The sequence below is a fragment of the Adiantum capillus-veneris genome, chromosome 24, assembly GCF_014529385.1.
Source record: "Adiantum capillus-veneris isolate H3 chromosome 24, ASM1452938v2, whole genome shotgun sequence".
NCBI classification, from domain to species: Eukaryota; Viridiplantae; Streptophyta; class Polypodiopsida; order Polypodiales; family Pteridaceae; genus Adiantum; species Adiantum capillus-veneris.
The window spans coordinates 127,450,134-127,470,789 of record NC_140954.1 but is presented as its reverse complement, the minus strand read 5'-3'; positions in this window follow the sequence as shown (position 1 = coordinate 127,470,789).

Sequence of the window (20,656 nt, the reverse complement as noted above, 5' to 3'; positions counted from 1 at the left end):
GCTAGATGGATGCAAGGCATACAACTAAAGGATAAACTAAACCTTGTCAACGCTTACAATGCTTCCCTAGAGTAAGCAAATGTAAATATGTTTAAATGAACAAAGTTTTTGTCTTATAAGACTCTCTTTTTCTTTATAGTGCACACATGTTAATGAGTATGCATGCTTACGTTTGCGGAGACGACTTCTCCCGAAAACCAAGTAGAGCTTGTCACTCTACTATCGAAGATTGATAAGACTGATGTGCAGACATGCTTGTGGCAGCTAAATCTCTCAAGCACCAAATGGACTAGTCATCCATTCTGGAACGATGTCGTAGGGTAAAATAGGGGGTCCTCTACCTGCTAGCAAACGGACTAATAACTAGGCTTTATCTTCTCTACCTCATAGGCGAGGACGACTATGATTTCAAGAGAGAGGTGATGTCCCAATAACTAATATTTAATTCTCCTAAATGATTTTCTCATGTTAAACTGATCATTTAATATGGGGAAGTATTAGGGGAGAAAAATCTAGAATATTGGTTAGGCTGATAGACCGATCACAGTAGGGATCCAAAGGGGGGGCCATCTCCAAAAGAGAAATGTGCATGGATGGTGCTTGAAAGACCGTAGGGTTAAGCCCATTAAGACTTCCAAATGCTAAGGTTCCAAAATTCAAAGGTAATGTTCAATGGTCAAACCTTAGGGAAAATTGGATGCTTGTGGGAAGACTCAAAAGTCTTCCCACATCCCTATCAAAGAGGGGGCGAGCCATATTTGTAGGGGATGAGAGAGAAACGCACACACTCTCTCTTCCAAGCTCCCTTTACACAAAGGTCATAGTGAACACATGTCAGCTTCCTAGCCCAGGTGCGCCCAAGGTGCATTCAAATCCTATTGGCTGGCCATAGAGGTGGACCAATGAGAATTGAGGTAGAGTACATTTATTTTAATTATTTTAAAAACACTTGATAAAAGAACCAATATAAATTAACCTCTCTAGAAGACTATTGGGGTATTGGGATTCAGGCCAACTAGCCAGACATCCCACTTACTACTAACCCATCTACTAACTTAACTATGTATACACTTATTCTTTAATACAACAGAATAAGGTGCAGCAACAGGATAACATTGTTGTGCGCTCCACTCAAAGCAGGTCTCTCTCTCTCTCTCTGCTCTCGCACTTGCACTTGCACACGCTTCCCGCGGCACCTTCAACTGGTATCAGAGCAGGGTTTGTGCAAACAGGTTTCCGATTTTGTCATCGGTTAATTCAGCGTTCCGAGAGCGTTTCTAGCAGGTTTCCTAGAGTTTTACCCCCCTTTCAAATCTTTTCATGCAGTCGAAAGCTTCATTAGAGCTACGCTTCAAGAGTTGTATTTTTCAACTTCACTTTTGCTACAGATACATGTACAGGTACAGGACACAGGTGCAGGTTGTTTAGAGACTATTTTGGGATGGTATATAGCCGCTTTATGGCTATTATGTGCTATTGAGATGGTGTTTATGGGCTGATTAGGAGCACTTTTTGGCATCAACGTTGTCTCGGGTTTTTTAGGCATCCATCTCCTCACAGGTTCTTGCATACATAGAGGACATCCAGGTTTCTTACAGGTTGCAGTGTTTAGCATCAGCAGAGATTTCAGTGGGGTATTTGATGCAGATATGCATTGTTTTGGCACTTTTGATAGTGCTTCAGCTCTTTTGAGAGCCGTTTTACTCCCTGCAAAAATTTTACTGCTTGCACATTTTGTTTGGCACCTGTTTGAGCACGTATATTGCACCTTGTAGTATTGTTGACAGTGGATGTACGTTGAGTTGCAAAAACTACCATATACACCTTTTGTGGAGCCGATTTGGCTTGTTTCTTGCAGTCTTGATCGCTTCTGAGACTCGGTTTGGAGGCCCTTTCTGAGATTGGGCTGGTTTCTTGTCTGCATAAGATTTTGTGAGGGTCGATAGCGTGAGGTGTTCTTGAGCTGGGGGATTCTCGAATGTTGAGATCCTTTTGGTGATACAGGTTGCTGGAGTAACCCTTTTTCATGGCCTCGCGATAGGACATGTATAGAGAGGGCTAGGTGCATTTGACGCCGTGTTGGCAATCTTGGGCCAACTTTTGACTTTTTATGCACAGTTTATCGGTTGATGCGCCTGTCTTATGCTTTGAGAGCATTACTTTTGATGCGTTACTAATCTCTTATGATAGTTTTGGATTGAGATTCTGTAAGTTTTTTTGGGAAAACTGTGTCGAATTTTTTTCAGAATTACAATTGTTTATATCGCCATATTATCTTTAGCTTGCAGCCATGTCATCTAGTGGTGAAAAGGATATTTACAATGTCCGGAAATTTGATGGCACGAATTTTGCTATCTGGAAAGAGAAGATTCAAGATGTCTTATACAAACCAGAGGGCGAGTATACAGATGTTGAGTGGGAGAAACTTGATGCTAAGTCCAAATCTACCCTCCGTTTGCATTTGGTCGAATCTGTGTAAAGGACGGCTAGAGATGTATGGGATAATTTGTGTTCCAATTATGAGAACAAAAGTTCCACTAATAAGATTTTCTTGATGAAGAAGTTGTTTGACCTTCGTACGAAGGAACAGGGCACTATTTCTACTCACGTGAATGAGTTCAATATCATTTTCACTCAGTTGACCACTCAGGGTTTGGTCTTCGATGAGGAAATCCAATGTATATTCTTGTTATGCAGTTTACCCTCGTCTTGGGATACATTTTGTACTGCGATTAGCAACTCAGCACCTGGTACCGGTCTAGTGTACAATGACGTCCTTGGGAGTCTGTTTACAAAGGAGATTCACAAGAAATCTCTCGAAGGCAAGAAGGATGGTGATGTGTATGGTGCTAGTGATAGACAGAGGGGTCGCACTTAAAAGTCGCGACAAAAGCAAGGAACATGGGGGCTCACGCAGTAAGTCTCGGGGTTCTATGCGTAATGTTAAGTGCTATCACTACCATAAAAAAGGGCATGTGAAGAAGGATTGCAAGAAATGGCAGTAAAGTAAGAAGGATAAACAATCTGGTGAAACTTCTAAGTCTCATGATTCAAACAAGGGCAAAGCAAAGTTAAAGGAGATCAATGTGCTAGGGTCCTCAAATGCTCCTATCATAGAGACTCTTTCAATGGTTAGTTATGCCACTTACCTCTGACGTATTGATCTTCACAGCAGATCTACCTGTCAAGGCTCTTGTTACAAAAGATGCACAGTATGCACAGAATTGGATAGTAGATTCTGCTGCGAGCTTCCATGTGACACCACATAGACAGTGGTTCTCTACTTATTCTCACTCTTGTGGCAAACTGAGACTTGATGATGCTTATGAACTAGACATTGAGGGTGTCGAAAACGTCCAATTGCATCTAAGGAATGGCACGCACTTTACTTTATGTAATGTCAAGCATGTGCCCAAGTTGACTAAAAGCTTGATTTCTGTTGGTCAGCTTAATGATTTGGGCTACAACACCACATTTGGCAATGGTTCGTGGATAGTATGCAAAGGTAATCTTGTTGTACTCAGAGGTCATAAGCATGGTACCTTGTATTCCATGCATGTGTCAGATGTTGGTCATGATTACATATCTATAGTCGAGCTACCGTCTACTGAGTTGTGGCATTGTCGGGCTAGGTCATATTATCCACAAAGGAATGAGAACTCTGACTCGTTTTGGCTACTTACTTGTCTTGTCTTATGTTGACTTTCCTATTTGTGAGCATTGTATCTATGGCAAATAGACTAGGTCCGTGCGTTTACCATTGGGTCAAAAGCGAGATGAACCTCTAGATTTACTGCATAGTGATGTTTGTGGTCCTATGTCAACCAAATCTCTAGGGGGGGCATCTATTTTGTGACATTCATAGATTACTCTACTCGAAAGGTGTGGGCATATCCTTTGAAACATAAGGATCAAGTTCTTCCTGTGTTCCAAAAATTTTTAGCACTCGTTGAGGATTAGTCTCGCAAGAAACTCAAGAGGTTGTGGAGTGACAACGGTGGAGAGTATCTCTCCAAGGAGTTTGACAATTTTTGTGCTAAAAGGGGGATTAAAAATCAGTTTACTGCACCATACACACCGGCTCAGAATGGAGTTACTGAGTGCATGAATTGTACGATTCAGGAAAGAGTCATAGCCATGCTTTCTAGATAAAATCGCACACAAGGATTTTAGGCAGAAGCTGTCTTGACTGCAGCGCACATTACAAATCGTTCACCTGGTACACCATTGAATTATGAGATTCCAAAAGAGTTATGGTCTAAACGTAAGCCCCACTATAACCATCTACGTGTTTTTGGTTGCAAAGCTTATGCTCTGGTGCCTAAACAACTTCGACAGAAGTTAGAGCCAAAGCCACACAAATGTATTTTCATTGGATATGTTGCAGACGGAGAGATGAGATATCGTCTCTGGCACCTGGAATCTTGTTGAGTCATTCGTAGTTCAGATGTGATCTTCAATGAGTCAAAGGTGCATAAAAAACCTATCAAGGAAATAGAGATTCGGAGAGTCACTTTTGAGGATGTTGCCTCAGAGACAGTGAAATCAACTCAGCAAGCTAGTGACGTACCTTCCACTAGCAATGCTCCAAAGGGAGCGGATAGCAATGATCAAGGAGTGAGACGGTCTAATAGAGTCTCTCATCCACCTGCACATTTTGAGCCAAGTCTTGATTACATCATGTTGACCGATTGCGGTGAGCCAAGCTACTACCAAGAAGCCATGATGACGGATGATGTGGTGAAGTGGGAGTAGGATATGCAATCTAAGTATAACTCGATTCTGGCTAATGACACTTGGGACTTGGTAGAACTGCCAAATGATGCAAAAGATTTACCTTGCAAATGGGTTTACAAGAAGAAATTTACCTCAGGTGATCCAAATCCAAAGGACAAGGCTAGACTTGTAGCCAAAGGGTTCAAACAACAAAAGGGAGTCGATTTTGATGAAATCTTCTCGCCTGTGGTCAAGATGACAACGCTTAGAACCGTACTTGGTCTTGTAGCGATTGAGGACATGGAACTTGTCAAAATGGATGTGAAGACAACATTTCTTCACGGGGATCTTGATGAGGATGTTTACATGCAGCAGCCTGAAGGGTTTGTTCAGGAGAACGCATCTCGTGAGGAGCTAGTATGTAAGCTCAAAAAGGCACTTTATGGCTTAAAGCAGGGTTCAAGGCAGTGGTATCATAAATTTGATGCATGTATGAGGTCTCAAGGATATAAAAGGAGCAAAGAGGATCACTGCTTGTACACAAGAAAGCTAGATGAGGGCTCGATGATCATTCTAGTTTTGTATGTTGATGACATGCTTATAGCTGGGAAATCCATTGCGGAAATTGCCAACTTGAAGAAAACACTTAGCAATAATTTTGCAATGAAAGATTTGGGGGATGCTACACACTTTCTTGGCATGCGAATCAGAAGACATCACAAACGTCGTATTCTTGAGTTATCTCAGGAAACATACATTGAGAAATTTTTGCATCATTTCAATATGCAGGGGGAGGGGGAAGCATTGAGTACCCCAATGCAGGCATTCTTGAAACTCAGCAAGGAAGATGCACCCAAATCTGATACTGAGCGAGCTGAAATGGCTAAGGTACCATATTCTTTGGCAGTGGGCAGTCTCATGTATGCTATGGTTGCCACAAAACCAGACATTACTTTTGCAGTGGGAGTTGTGAACCGATATATGGAAAATCCTGGGAGCAAGCATTGGGAAGCAAGGAGGCACATTCTTAGGTACCTGAAATGTACGGTCCGCAGGTGTTTACGCTTCAAGAACAGTGATGCATCCATCGTGGGATATGCGGATGCAGACTGTGCGGGTTGTGTCGACAATAGAAGATCGACATCTGGCTATGTCTTCATATGTGCTGGAGCAACAGTATCTTGGAGGTCATGTCTTCAAGATTATACATCGTCTTCCACTATGGAAGCAGAGTACGTTGCATTGTTGGATGCAAGTAAAGAGGCTGTATGGTTATCTCGCTTGGTCAAAAATCTTCACATTGATGAGACTCCAGTGATATATTGTGATAGTGAGAGTGCTCTTGCATTGTCAAAAAATCCCGTGTTTCACTCCAATTCGAAACACATTGAAGTCGAGTATCATCTCGTGAGAGATTTCTTGGCTAAAGAGCTCATTGATTTGATCAAGATACACACTGACGACAACCCAGCAGATTCTTTGACGAAAGGCTTAGCTTTGGAGCGGTTTACACATTGCAGTGAGTTGATGGGTATAGGTTGAAGCCACTAGATTGCTTCACGGTTGTGCATACCTGGTCACTTGGGCTAATTTGGCCTTCAAGTGGGAGTTTGTTGGGATTCAGGCCAACTGGCCGGACATCCCACTTACTACTAACCCATCTACTAACTTAACTATGTATTCACTTATTCTATAATATAACAGAATAAGTAGCAGCAATAGGATAACGTTGCTGTGCGCTCCACCCAAAGTAGGTCTTTCTCTCTCTCTCTCTCTCTCTCTCTCTCTCTCTCTCTCTCTCTCTCTCTCTCTCTCTCTCTCTCTCTCTCTCTCTCTCTCTCTCTCTCTCTCTCTCTCTCTCTCTCTCTCTCTCTCTCTCGGACACGCTTCTCGTGGCACCTTGATGGGGGACAGTCTCCCAAGGGGTCCAATGAGAATTCAACAGCCCAATGGTGTCAGGCCAAGGGCAGGGCCAAAGGCAGGGACGGACATGCGGTCAAGGGGCGCTATCTTTAGAGGCTAGGAGTCTATAAATAGCACGGTTGGGTGGAGAGTTGCATGGTCCAATCCCCCGCGGTCTTACACTAGTATCCGAGTTTAGGTGGAGAAGGAGGCATGGAGGAGGGGAAGAAGCCTGGTATCAGAGCTCACGTGGAGAAGGAGGCATGGAGGAGGGGAAGAAGCCTGGTCTTATCTTTCCCTCTCGTGCTCACTCTCTCTATCTTTCTTGCAAGGCATCCCTCTCAATCTGTCTCGCAGCCATGGCAAAACTGGTGCATGGAATTGCATGGCTCTTCTCGGACAAGGGAGGCAGGAGAGCAAGCACTGTGTGCTGCTCTCCCAAGTCGAGGAGGTATAATCAAATCCTGCAGGACCCTGGGCAGCAATCCTAAGCGGGGAAGCAGCGCATTTTCGGCCGGCACCAAACACAGCACTACGGAGCTCAGTAGGATCGCAAGGGCAAGGGGATGCAACTTCGTTTCTTTGTGCAGGGTCAATGAGGGCCGTAGCCGCTGGTTGAAGAAGATTACCCCCTGTGCTGCCTGCGACCTGTCTCCGCCATCGTTTAGAGGTGAGTTTTCACATACAGGCCGTCCAGTTGAAATTGTTTTTGGGCCACACACCCCTTGTAGGGGAGCTTTCCTGCACACAGGCAAACCATGGACGACGGTTGTCATGGCATGCATAAACATGCAAGGGAATCCGCAAAGGGACCATATTTGCATGGACGTGTGCAGCAGATTTTCAGAAGAATTCAGCACTATCAAAGTTTCCGATAGTCAATGTGCCGCATTGAGAATTTGAGGACAATTTTTCAAGGCAATCACGGCAAATCTCCGACTTGTTGTACAAAAGTTTGAAAGCATTTGAAGGCACGGCCTTGGTCTGGGCTTCTCTACGACGATGTTGTTGCTCTAGGGGCGGATATGTTTGCCACGTACACGGAAAAACTCCATGCTCAGCAGGTTGGCCTTTTCGTACTTCCAAGGATTTTCTTAATCCCTATGTGATGATATTTTGCAGACTTATACATATCGAATTTTCAAGCTTCATCTTTGATGCAACGGCAAAGCCGGTGGCTAATTCGGCTCATGCGTGCAAAGTTGTTTTGCATGGTTGGATCGCTGATCGGCATGGACGATTTCAAGGCGACTGGCAAGAGCCCTGAGTTTGGGCTTGCAGAGAAGCAAGGCTTCTCTACCTATACAACATTTAACCACACTATGTGGTGATGTAGACACTAATGCTAGGGGTGGTGATTGTCATGAACAATGCCAATCAAACCTGGCAGGTAAGAGCATTACAGTTTTCACATGATACCACATTGGTTGTGAAATGGGCAAGGCCCTTGACAGCATGAAGTGGAGTACTTATTGTGCATGTGCTTCCTAACTCTCGTATGCAATGGAATGAATGATCACGGCTATCATTCATAATGCCAAGCAGATCTACTCTTTTTGCTATGTCATCGATTGCTAATAACATTTATTGGCAATGAGGCCAGACATTCTTATATGAAGCATGGCTTCTCTTGAGTACCTTAATGGAGCACGCTCGTCACAAATTACTTTTTGCTTCAAAGGCAAGGTCAAGGGCCGGTTTTTCAGTATCTCAAGGTGACACGCATGGCCTATTACTGGATTTGTTGAGGGCATCAAGTTGCTCGGCATGGCCGACTCGTTGTCACTGTCTCTACAAGCCGACATAGGATGCTTGCCACACAGTTGGCTATTAGCACCACCCGATTTAGGTGAAGCAAGGCTTCTATTTATGCATCTTGCATAGTGACTCACCACGTTCGGCATATGCTATGAGCATACAAACTTGGGAAGGCTTTAGCAAACTGTTTATAGATTATTTCATTTGGTATACGATGGATGTATATGATACACGAGGTCGTATATCCATATGCGACAAGTTTCTCTCGCACGGCAGATTTGGCTATGAGCCATCTTTACGCGAGCTTTCCCTTGGAAATCTCATGACACCTGGTTGCAGCAACAACTACCAGGTTAGCCAAGCTTAAGTTTTTCTTATCTTTTCCATGTTTACACTTTACTTGGCAAATTACTATCATTGTGCAAAGCAAAGTGCTTTGGCAATTTTATACGAAGCAAGGCTTCTCCCTTGTCTCGAGATACTGCCCATTGATTTGGAATCAAGGGCATTGGCACCCAAGTTTGGGGAACTGACCAAATAGGGAATGTCAGCTCACAGAATCCCTACCAGTTTATTATGTGTAAGGCACTTATGGTTTTGGTTCTCACGCTTGCGACTGTCCTAGTAGCCAAGGGCTTACGCTTTTGCATGCAAGGCATGCTAAGCAGGTGGCACAGAGTCCACCACTTCATGGATTACGCTTCCACTGTCACACTCGCAACTCTGTCAAGGACAGACTAAGTGATGGATTGTTGAACATGATGGTTGGTTGCTATCAACACCCAACAACACTAAAAGGAACCTAAATCTAGAACTTATTTCACAGGCAAAGTGCAAATGCTAAGTCATTTTCATACAATCACGACCCTGCAAGGCAGGTAGGTCAAAATGTGGTGACGGGAGCAAAGCGAACCCCGAACCCCGACGGCCTCTAAAACACCGGGGACCGAATGGCGCGCCTCCAGCCTGTCATGGTAAAGCAAACAGGGGGCACCACCTAGCTTCAGCGGCTAGGACGCAAACAACACACCACCATAACAAAGTTTTCATCCAAGAGAGATGGATGCTTGGGAGTAATGATGAAGAGGAAAGGGAATGAGATCAAGTGAGAGAGAGAGAGAGGGTGTGAGGGAGGGGGTATAGCGGCTTAGTACTTAGGCATCACAAAAGGATGGCGAATCCGCACACCCTTCACATATACACAAGCTCACTCCAAAACACAAGACTAGGTGGCGATTCCGCACACCTCACATGGGCAAAACATTGCAAGAAAACATACTCACAAAACCTCAAGCTTTATTTAGAGAATTAGGCTATGAAATGGGAAGCATAGGGTAGGGGAATGAGAAGGGAGAGAGTGGTAGAGCACATGGCAGATAGGTGGGAGTTGATGGCGAAGACTCGCACGAGGGTAATGGCCATCATCCTTCATTTAGTTGCCCTTCATCTTCCATAGCCAAGGGTGTAGAGGTCATGCTCAAGACAAGCATGGTGATTGCGGTGATGGTGATGGTGTGGGTGTGTGTGTGTGCACTAGGCACACACAGTGCATAGTGTGTTCTTTGGTGATGTTGTGTGTGTTTGTGTGATGTTGACCCCTCTTTATATAGGGGAGGAGGGGGGGGGAGAAATTCTAGAATTTAGAAATGAAGAAATCATTATCTACATAGGCCATGTGACTGTGGGCCCCACTTGTCTGGCTGTGTGTATATGTGCCAGAACAGCAGTCTCATGAGAGAGAGACTAAGAGAGAGAGATGGGTTGATGAAAAAAAGTGAGAGGTGACATGGAGAATAAAGTAATTACAAGAGGGGAGAGAGAGGAGTGTGTTCAGAGGTGAATCTGTGTGCAGATGTGTGTGAACACAAGAAAAATCAGGTAACCACCGGGTGGGGATGGGTCTGTGGGCACCTTTTTTAGTGAAACTGAGTGTGTGTGAGTGTGGGGGAGGTTATTTAGCTACAAGACAAGAGACATGGTGCCCTTTAGAGAGAGAGGGGGGTATTTGGGTCATGGGATATGATAGGAGAGAGAAAGAGGGGGTGGGGTATACTATTTTGGAAGATAGGGTAAGTTGCATGTGAGTTAGGGTGCATTATTGGTGAGTTTTAATGCATTATTGGTGAGAGGTGGGGTACCTTGAGGGGAGAGAGAAAGGAGAAAGGACAAGGGGAAGAGAGAGGGGGTTGACCTTTTGAGTGGAAGAGAGGAAAAGGGACACCCGGCGGGGCAACAGTGAAGAAAAAGGAGGCAAGGTGGGGATGGGCTACCCCGCAGGCATGAGGTGGCCTATTTTACCTTTCTTATATATTTACATAATCATACTTTATTTTTTCTTACTTTTTCCAATGCCTTTTATCACTCCCTCCATAAGAGGGGGTTTTCATGGGGTGGGGACGAGAGAAGAGGGGTATGGGAGCTTGGCTTGTGAAAAGCCCCCATCATTAGCCCTCCCCTTTTGGCTAGAGGCATTCATGTCTCTAGCTCATCTGTTTGATCATTATTGTCGGAGGTGGCGGCTGATGGTGTGTAATCATCTGGAATGTCAATTGGTGGAGCCTGGTCAAATCGAAGAAAATAGGGTTTAAGTCGCCAACCATTTACCTTGGTTTTATGAAGTTTTCCATTAGCCTCCATAAGCTGGTAGCTTCCATTGGCATACTTTTTCCTGATGATGAAAGGGCCTTCCCCTCGGAGCAGGATTTTCTTATCCTTGCACGTGTCGAAGCGATTGTCGTAGCGGAGCACCAACATTCCTTTCTTCAATTCTTTTTTCCGGAGATGCTCGTTAAAGCTAAGCCGTCTATGCTCTGCTTGTGCTGCATAATAATTTATTGCTTCTTCTCTGTCCACCTGAAGTCTTTCCAAGTTGATGATGTGATCTCTCAAATGCATGTTGGGTTGTTGAAGTTGGCTTGCCATTACTCTGAGACTTTGTAGTTGCACTTCAATGGGCAAGATTGCTTCCTTACCAAATACTAGATGATACGGTGTGAACCCCAAGGATGTACGAAATGAAGTTCTGTAGGCCCATAAAGGTGGTAGTAGATACTTATCCCAGTCTCCGGGATGATTGTTTACCTGCTTGGTAATAATTTTAGAAACCATTCCATTTACCTTTTCAAATAGGCCATTACATTGAGGGTAATATGGTGAAGAGTGCCTCCTTGTAATGCCCAGTTTCTGCATTAATTCTCCTACCAAGTCTGCTCTGAAACCTGGCCCTCGATCAGAGATGATCTCTAAAGGTGTGCCAAACCTACAGCATATGTGCTCGTAGATAAATTTAGCTACCTCTACCGCTGTGATTCTAGTGGTGGCTGTAGCCTCTGCCCATCTAGTCATGTAGTCGACCCCCATGACAATGTAGAATTTTCCTGAGTTAGCCCTAGGTAATGGCCCAATGGCATCGATACCCCATTTTTCAAATGGGCCATATGAGAGAATAGGTGTCTGTGGTTCAGGCATAAGTGACCTAGTGCCGGCCTTTTGACACAACTTACACGTTTTGCACCAATGGTGTACATCACGGTTGAGGCTAGGCCATATGAAGCTTGCCTGCAAGATTTTCCTACTTGTTATGTCTAGGGCAAAGTGACCACCACAAACCCCGTCGTGACAGCTAGCAATTACTCCCGTGATTTCGTGAGAGAGAGGGACCTTCCTGAGTATTTGGTCCTTACCCTTACAGTACAAACCATCATTGATGAGTCGATACCTTGTGGCCTTCCGCGTCAGCCATTGCTTCTGTCCCTTTGTTAAATCTGATGGGCATTCCCCTGTTTCCAAAAAATGCATGATGTCAGGCAAGGCATCACTGCCTTGAAATAGAGGGAGCTTTAGTTTTATTGCTCCAACCACCACTTCGTGTAGTCTTTCACTTGCTAGGGCATCTGCTTCTTGGTTTTGAGCCCTTGGGATATGGTGTATTTGATCTTCTTCAAACTTACCCAACAAGGTTTTTACACCACTTAAGTGAGTCCTTAAACTAGGATTCTTGCATGTCCATGCTCCATTTACTTGCCTTACCAGAAGTAGAGCATCCCCAAATACATTAAGGCATTGTACACCTTGTGAGACGCACCATTGTAGACCCTTGGTTAGTGCTTCATACTCAGCTTCATTGTTAGAATGTGAATCTAACAATTGGCCCAACAAAAATACCTTTGTACCTTTGTCATCAAAGACCACTATGCCTGCACCTGCTTTGTCGGACGTTCGCTTGTAGGCTCCATCAAAGTAGAGAGAGTATGCTCCTTCTACCATCGGTGGTACTGGAGGTAATCGGACTTCTCCTTCCTTAGATTGCTTCTCCTTCCCTTCAAAGACTTGGTAGGTCATGAGTCCCCCCAAACTTGCCCTTGTCGTGCTTTCTACCTGTACCGTGTAGTCAAACTCTTGCAGACGAACTAGCCATTTAGTAATTCTTGCAGACACATCCATGTGTTGTACAACATAGGGAAATATTTTATCTGTGGTTAGAATCACAAATTGCTTAAGCAGCAAATATGACCTAAACTTTGTAGTTGCAAATCTAAGAGCTAGGACTAAGTGTTCCACATGGGTGAAACCTTTCTCTCCTGCTGTCATCATTCCACTAGAGAAGTAGATTGGCCTCATGAAATATGTCACCGTATCCTTTTGGAGTAGCACAGCCCCCAATGAGTCATCACCAACACTTGAGGTGACATATAATTTTTCATCCCACTTAGGTGGTGAGATAGTTGGTAGAGTGGCTAAGACCTCCTTTACCTTGTTGCAGTGATGTTCGCTTTCCTCGTCCCAAGTGAAAGTTGATCTTTGAGTGAGTTGTTGCAGTGGTAGAATAAGTTGAGATAGTAGATGTATGAATCTACTTAAGTACCTCACCTTCTGTAGAAAAGAGACCAGTTGACGTGCGGTTGTTGGTGAAGGTAGGGCTATGAGTGCGGACACCTTACTTGGGTCGGCGTTGATACCTTTTGCTGAAATTTCATGGCCTAGTAGAATGACTTTACTCTCCCCAATGTGGCATTTATCCACATTTAATTGCCCACCTAGGCTCTGCAACCTGGCCAAACCTTCAGTTACCTTTTCTAAATGTGAAATACGGGAGCTATATATACAAAAATCATCAATGAACACTCTTATGGATGTTCCAAAGAACGGTTGAAAAACATATGTGACATATCTTTGGAATGTGGCAGGTGCATTTGTGAGACCAAATGGCATAACCCTGTATGCAAAACAACCCCTATGCGTATTTGAAAGTATCCTGAATAACCATCACAGACGGTATAGCATTCAAAACCCGCTACTTCATTCAGAATTTCATCCAAGAAAGGGAGAGGAAAGTGGTCTCTCTTTGTAGCTGCATTTAGTGGTTTGTAGTCAACACAGACCCTCCACTTACCATTATTTTTAGGCGTCACCACTACGGGTGACACCCACTCTGAGTTTTCTACAGGATAGATGAATCCCGCCTCCAGCAGTTTCCTTACCTCGGCCAAGAGTGCCTTTTCTTGTATGACCCCCAGTCGACGTCGTAGCTTTTGCACAACTGGTTTTACCCCTTCCTTCAGCTTAATATGATGTTCCACTACTGTAATGCCTGTGATTCTTTCATAGTTGTCAATGAACAGGTTAGGAAATCCCATCAACATTTGCAAAAAACTATCTTTCTCCTCAAGTGTTAATTCCGTAGACAACATACCCTTCAACCTACTTCCTCCTAGGCTAGGTGATTTGCTCTCCTCTTCATTGGGTTGCCCTTTTGGTGATGGATCACCAGTTGTGCTTACCATTTGTGGATCCTTCATAATGATACCCATCACATCAATGGAACTGTCACTTTCATCGGTGGATGTGGTCTCCTCCTCAGAACTGGAAGATTCGCTAGTGGTTTCATCTGCCGATGTTTCCAGATTCATTTGCTTCTGCTTGCCAATCCTCATGTCGTAGTAGATTGTCTCCCCTTTCTTACCGGTCATGCGTAGAAGGCCAGTACCCCAGTCCTGTTTTGCCTTCATGGCCATCAACCATGGCCTTCCCAAAATTAGTGGATAGCCCTCCCCCTTAGTAGGCATTACAAAAACATCTACCTCTACCTCAGTGTTGAAAGCTTTGATTTTCACGGCACTTACCACACCCACACACTTTACTTTTGCGTTGTTTGCCATCTTTGCCTTGCATGGAGAAGGTCTGTCAACCTCGAGCCCTAATCGAAGCATCATAGCTTCGCTCATTACACAGATTTGTGCGCCTCCATCAATGTATGTGTTTCCAACCCTCTTTCCTTTTATGTTTACATCGACAATTGGAAGGATGTCATCCATGTTGCATCCCGAAATTGCTCCGGCTACCTTTGTTTTGGAGCGTCTTGTACTTACCATTTTAGACTATTGTCGCCTTACTTTAGGTACAAGATGTAGCAGCTGTGGCCATGTAATCTTTGGTCCTTGCTCTGCCACATCCAATGTTAGATAGTAGGGCTTAGAACTTTCCCCTAGCTAGAAGTCGGTGATGCCCAATTTCCTTCGTGGCCTGGATGGCCTCTTGCTAGTTTCTCCTCTCATGTTTCTCTCATCATCTGATTATGTAGCTTTCTCCCTCCTAGCTCTTTTCACAGTCATGGCTTCAAGTGGTTCTAAAAAGGTTACCTTCTCCTTACCCTTGTCCCTCTCCTTTGCTCTGGGTGGATCCACTACTACGGCTTTTCCTTTCTCTTCTAGCCTTATGATGTTTACAGGGCGATCAGGTGGTGGGGCTGGTGGAAGAGGTGGGATGGATGATTGTAGTGGTGTCTGGGGTGGACGTAGAATTTGTGTTGGTGGGGGTGGTGCTCGGGATGGGGGTGTTCTTTCTCTAGGGGGTGACAATTGGTTCCTCCTACCTCCTCTATTATAGTTTTGTCGTGGTTTGGGACAGTAGTACATACAGTGACCGTCTTCTCCGCAGTTGTAGCAATGATACTCCCTATTTTGTCATCGTGCTCTTCCAGTGTCTTGATCTCTTTCTTGACTCCTCCCTTGTTGTATTAAGTGGACAGACAAATTCTGCAGTTGGTCAGTAATATGGGCCAACATATCTTGTTGGTCATCTCTTACCCCAAGAGCCCGTGGTGGTGGTGGAATGGTGGTTGTCGTAGTTGCTGGTCGACGCGATGTTCCTGATTCTGTTGACTCGGTTTCTTTGGCTTTCATTCGCAGCTTCTTGTCTTTAAGGCGAGCAATCTCAACAGCTAACTCGTACGTAGCTGGGAATCTACCTTTCACCTTCTCCTTGAGAAGCGGCCATAAGCCATGCGTGAACCGATCTTTTTTTAGGAAATCGGGTGCAGCTTCCTCCCTTGCCAGTGACTCAACCCACCGTTCCCACAAATCCACAAATTTGGACTCATAGGTGGCATATTCTAAAAGACCCTCCTGCTTCAAGTCTCTCAACGTGTCCCACAACTTTTCTGAAGTGGTACCTCTCCCAAAGCGCCTCTTAAAAGCGGTTTTTAAGGGTTCCCAGTCATCCTTGGTTGCTTGTGGAAGTGCATTGTACCATGATCTAGCTTCTAGCTTCATGAGATGCTTAAAGATTCTAACCCGGGATTCATCCGTATCTTTGTTGCTCACTACACATGCTACTTCAAAGTCATCTAGGAAGTCTTTCCTTTAAATGTTGGAAATGCTACACTTGCCATGATTACTGAGAGAGAGCTAGAAAGACACACTGCTTAACTTGCAAAAGTTTTTTTCTTCTTTACAAGGAGGCGTGTATACCCTCTTATACTAGGACATAGATTCAAACTTCAAACGGTACATTGCCTTGTACCAAAGGTAAGACAAATGGTTGATCTGATGCCAGAACCTCAAAAAACCGCTCCCCACCCAGCATGGTGTCAATGACGTGCTGGTAGTGAGCCTTCAAATCCAGTATTACCTTGATTGAGCGTACACGTGTTGGTATGTGTGATCTGTCTTGAGGTAGGTTGTACTGATTCATGTGAAGCTTAGAGGTGCTTAGTCACTGTCCAAGCTTGTGGGAGAGGGTGGTGTTCTTTCTTGAAACAAACTCAGTAGATCCCTAGTTTCTCTAGTGAGAGTGTGAGCCAATGCTTCCGTTATCTGTGCTGCAGCATCGGGTGCGACTTGAAAACTGACTGTCCCTTTCCATTTTGTTGTTGTGGGTTGGTTGTAGGTTGCGGACATGGTTTCGACCTTCTCCTTCTTCTTCTTGGCACTTGGCCTATGTATATCCACTAGGTTTGGCGTGTTGGTTGACTCTCCCACTGCAAATCGATTACCGTTACGCCTGGCACTCGAGCTTCGATGGAGATGCGGAGTTCGTCTAGTTGTGCTTGGATCTCTTCTTCTTCTGTCGTCCAATTAGAAAATCCTGCTAGCCATTCATCCATTCACAATAGTTTAGGGGTTTCACTCTTGTGAACTGAAGGGTTTCAGGAAAAGATCCTCAGTGGGGGCACCAAATGATGGGAGCAAAGAGAACCCCGAACCCCGACGGCCTCTAAAACACTGGGGACCGAATGGCGCGCCTCCAGCCTGTCATGGTACAGCAAACAGGGGGCACCACCTAGCTTCAGCGGCTAGGACGCAAACAACACACCACCATAACAAAGTTTTCATCCAAGAGAGATGGATGCTTGGGATTAATGATGAAGAGGAAAGGGAATGAGATCAAGTGAGAGAGAGAGAGAGAGAGGGTGTGAGGGAGGGGGTATAGCGGCTTAGTACTTAGGCATCACAAAAGGATGGCGAATCCGCACACCCTTCACACATACACAAGCTCACTCCAAAACACAAGACTAGGTGGCGAATCCGCACACCTCGCATGGGCAAAACATTGCATGAAAACATACTCACAAAACCTCAAGCTTTATTTAGAGAATTAGGCGATGAAATGGGGAGCATAGGGTAGGGGAATGAGAAGGGAGAGAGTGGTAGAGCACATGGCGGATAGGTGGGAGTTGATAACGAAGACTCGCACGAGGATTATGGCCATCATCCTTCATTTAGTAACCCTTCATCTTCCATAGCCAAGGGTGTAGAGGTCATGCTCAAGACAAGCATGGTGATTGCGGTGATGGTGATCGTGTGGATGTGGGTGTGTGCACTAGGCACACACCGTGCATAGTGTGTTCTTTGGTGATGCTGTGTGTGTGTCTTTAGTGTGATGGTGACCCCTCTTTATATAGGGGAGGCGGGGGGAGGAATTCTAGAATTTAGAAATGAAGAAATCATTATCTACATAGGCCATGTGACTGTGGGCCCCACTTGTCTGGCTGTGTGTATATGTGCCAGAACAGCAGTCTCATGAGAGAGAGACTAAGAGAGAGAGATGGGTTGATGAAAAAAAGTGAGAGGTGACATGGAGAATAAAGTAATTACAAGAGGGGAGAGAGAGGAGTGTGTTCAGAGGTGAATCTGTGTGCAGATGTGTGTGAACACAAGAAAAATCAGGTAACCACCGGGTGGAGATGGGTCTGTGGGCACCTTTTTTAGTGAAACTGAGTGTGTGTGAGTGTGGGGGAGGTTATTTAGCTACAAGACAAGATACATGGCGCCCTTTAGAGAGAGAGGGGGGTATTTGGGTCATGGGATATGATAGGAGAGAGAAAGAGGGGGTGGGGTATACTATTTTGGAAGATAGGGTAAGTTGCATGTGAGTTAGGGTGCAATATTGGTGAGTTTTAATGCATTATTGGTGAGAGGTGGGGTACCTTGAGGGGAGAGAGAAAGGAGAAAGGACAAGGGGAAGAGAGAGGGGGTTGACCTTTTGAGTGGAGGAGAGGAAAAGGGACACTCGGCGGGGCAACAGTGAAGAAAAAGGAGGCAAGGTGGGGATGGGCTACCCCGCAGGCATGAGGTGGCCTATTTTACCTTTCTTATATATTTACATAATCATACTTTATTTTTTCTTACTTTTTTCAATGCCTTTTATCACTCCCTTCATAAGAGGAGTTTTCCATGGGTGGGGACGAGAGAAGAGGGGTATGGGAGCTTGGCTTGTGAAAAGCCCCCATCAGTGGTTGTGTTTTTCTGTTACCTCTCTCAATGAGAGAGTCATACCTGAAAACTGTGGAATGCTTATAGGATAAGCTACAAGTCATGCATAAGATGTGTAAAAGCACACAGATTGGGCACACACTCTAGAAATTTAAGAAAAATTCCTCAGCCCAGCATGTTCTTCTTCTCTCTCTCCCTCTCTTTAAGGGAAAAATGAAAAATCTTCTAAAAAGCTTTTGATACGTGTTTTGCTCGTGAGTCAGCCTGAGCCAAGGTGCTATAACTCTCAGCTAGCACGTGGCTAAGATGCTACTCAAATTAGTATTCATCGGTTCGTCCATTGAACACTAATTTGCATAAGGGCTAAGAGCCATTGTCAGGCCAAGGGTAAGACCCAACTATTGGCATTCTTTGCGGTGATTTTTTTCAAGATTGAACAGATCTACCCAGGGAAGTATACATCGACGTTAATGCACAAGCAAGAGTCTTGTCATTACGGATGTGTAGGGTGTCATTTTTGCACTACATGTTTTCAGTGCGACACTGAAGCTGAGTTTTTGATAATCTTCAACTCACAGTAGTTGATCTCTATAAGGAAGTATAGATGCAGCAATCAGTGGTGACAGCATGGTTGTCCACACGAGCTAGGCAGTTCACTTGTGTGGATTTCCTGCTCTCTCTATAGCACTACAGAGTGTCTATGGACATATTTTTTTGGGGTACTACCTGACGGGTGACTGCTACATCACCCCATAGGCATTGAGGATCATAGTTGATCTGCATTGAGGATCACAGTTGATCTGCATTGAGGATCACAGTTTGATCTCTCTCAGTTAGACTTTCAAGGAAAGAATTCCGCAATCTACCACGCGGTAGTGGACAAACTCAACTTTTCAAGTTGATGCCAATCATTATGTACACAGTTAACGATGTTGGTTGCCGTTACCTACTAGTTGAGCAGTTTCTACAAAGGGTCTTACCAAGGGGTTTGACTACGTAGATTTTAACCAAAGGGGTTGGGTTGCGAAGGCAACACCCATGGTTCCCAGTGCAATGCTGTTTGTTTTTCAGGTACGAGATGTGCTCCTCTCCGTTTGAATACTGGTAAGTGAACATTACGTTCAAACCTCCAGGTATGCATCTATTAATTTGGTGTTATTCCAGTTTTTGTATGCTTTGCTTGTTTTTTTTTTTTCAAGACGTATAAGTACGCTTGAATGTTACAGAGCCATGCCACGGGCATGTCGGCACAAAGTATTTTGGGCCAAGTGTCCAATCTACCTTTTTGCCTTATGCTGTTACGAACCTACTTGTAGGGTTCGATTTGGCACATGTTGTCACATGGGATACAACATGGTCTAGGAACTCAAGGAGTTTGGTTTAGCCAGTGTGGAGCATGATAATGAGGGTCCCTCTCACTCGCGTCGCAGAGTGTTTGTAGTTCCTCCACACACAAGTACAGCTCGTACTTGATGGATGTCACTTTTCCTAGCATCCTTACTTGAGACATATTCCACATGTGGAGAAGATGAGTCTCTGGGACTGACACTGGCGCCCAATTCGAAATGATGTGCCGCGAAGAAGTCCCTAGGTGCTGGTCACATCCGTTCATTAGACGAATTGACGCACACAGTATCAGGAACAATTTCAGTGGCCAAAAATTGTCGGGTACTAAGTACAGACTTTTTGTGATTACAAGTGCTGTGAAACCACCTTAACGGAGGGTCGTTTCTACATATAGCAACGTATGCTACGTTCATGAGAATGTCTCATGGTTGGTTCCTAGGTGTGACTGGGTTGTCACATTCTATTATGGTCCAACTTTGTTGCAAGATTTTCACGTAAGTATCGTGGAAAGTCTCGTCATGGAATTGCGGTTTGGATATGTTTGTGTTAAATGCATGCACACTAGGTGTTATGGGCCCTAGTGTTTAACACAAATTTATTTGGAGCGGCATGCAAATCCATGGACTTTATTCTTTCTGCACCCTTTTGCACTGCTAGTACAATCTCTCTTGCAGATTTAGTATGAGTTTACACCCTGCCATACAAGGTGATGGCTGAGTATGGATGTTAGTGATTGGTTGCTGGAACCTCCAATCTACCTTCATCAATGTTGGTTGTCTCCATTCCATATCGAGTATATGGCTGGATACTCAATGGTTGAGTCATAGTTTGTCGTCAGTCGTGGAAGACTATCTGTAAGTGGTTGGGGAAAGTACCTCACTCTTACTGCTGTTATTCATCCCACGTTGGATGGGTAGCTTACAAGTATTCTATTTAGTACT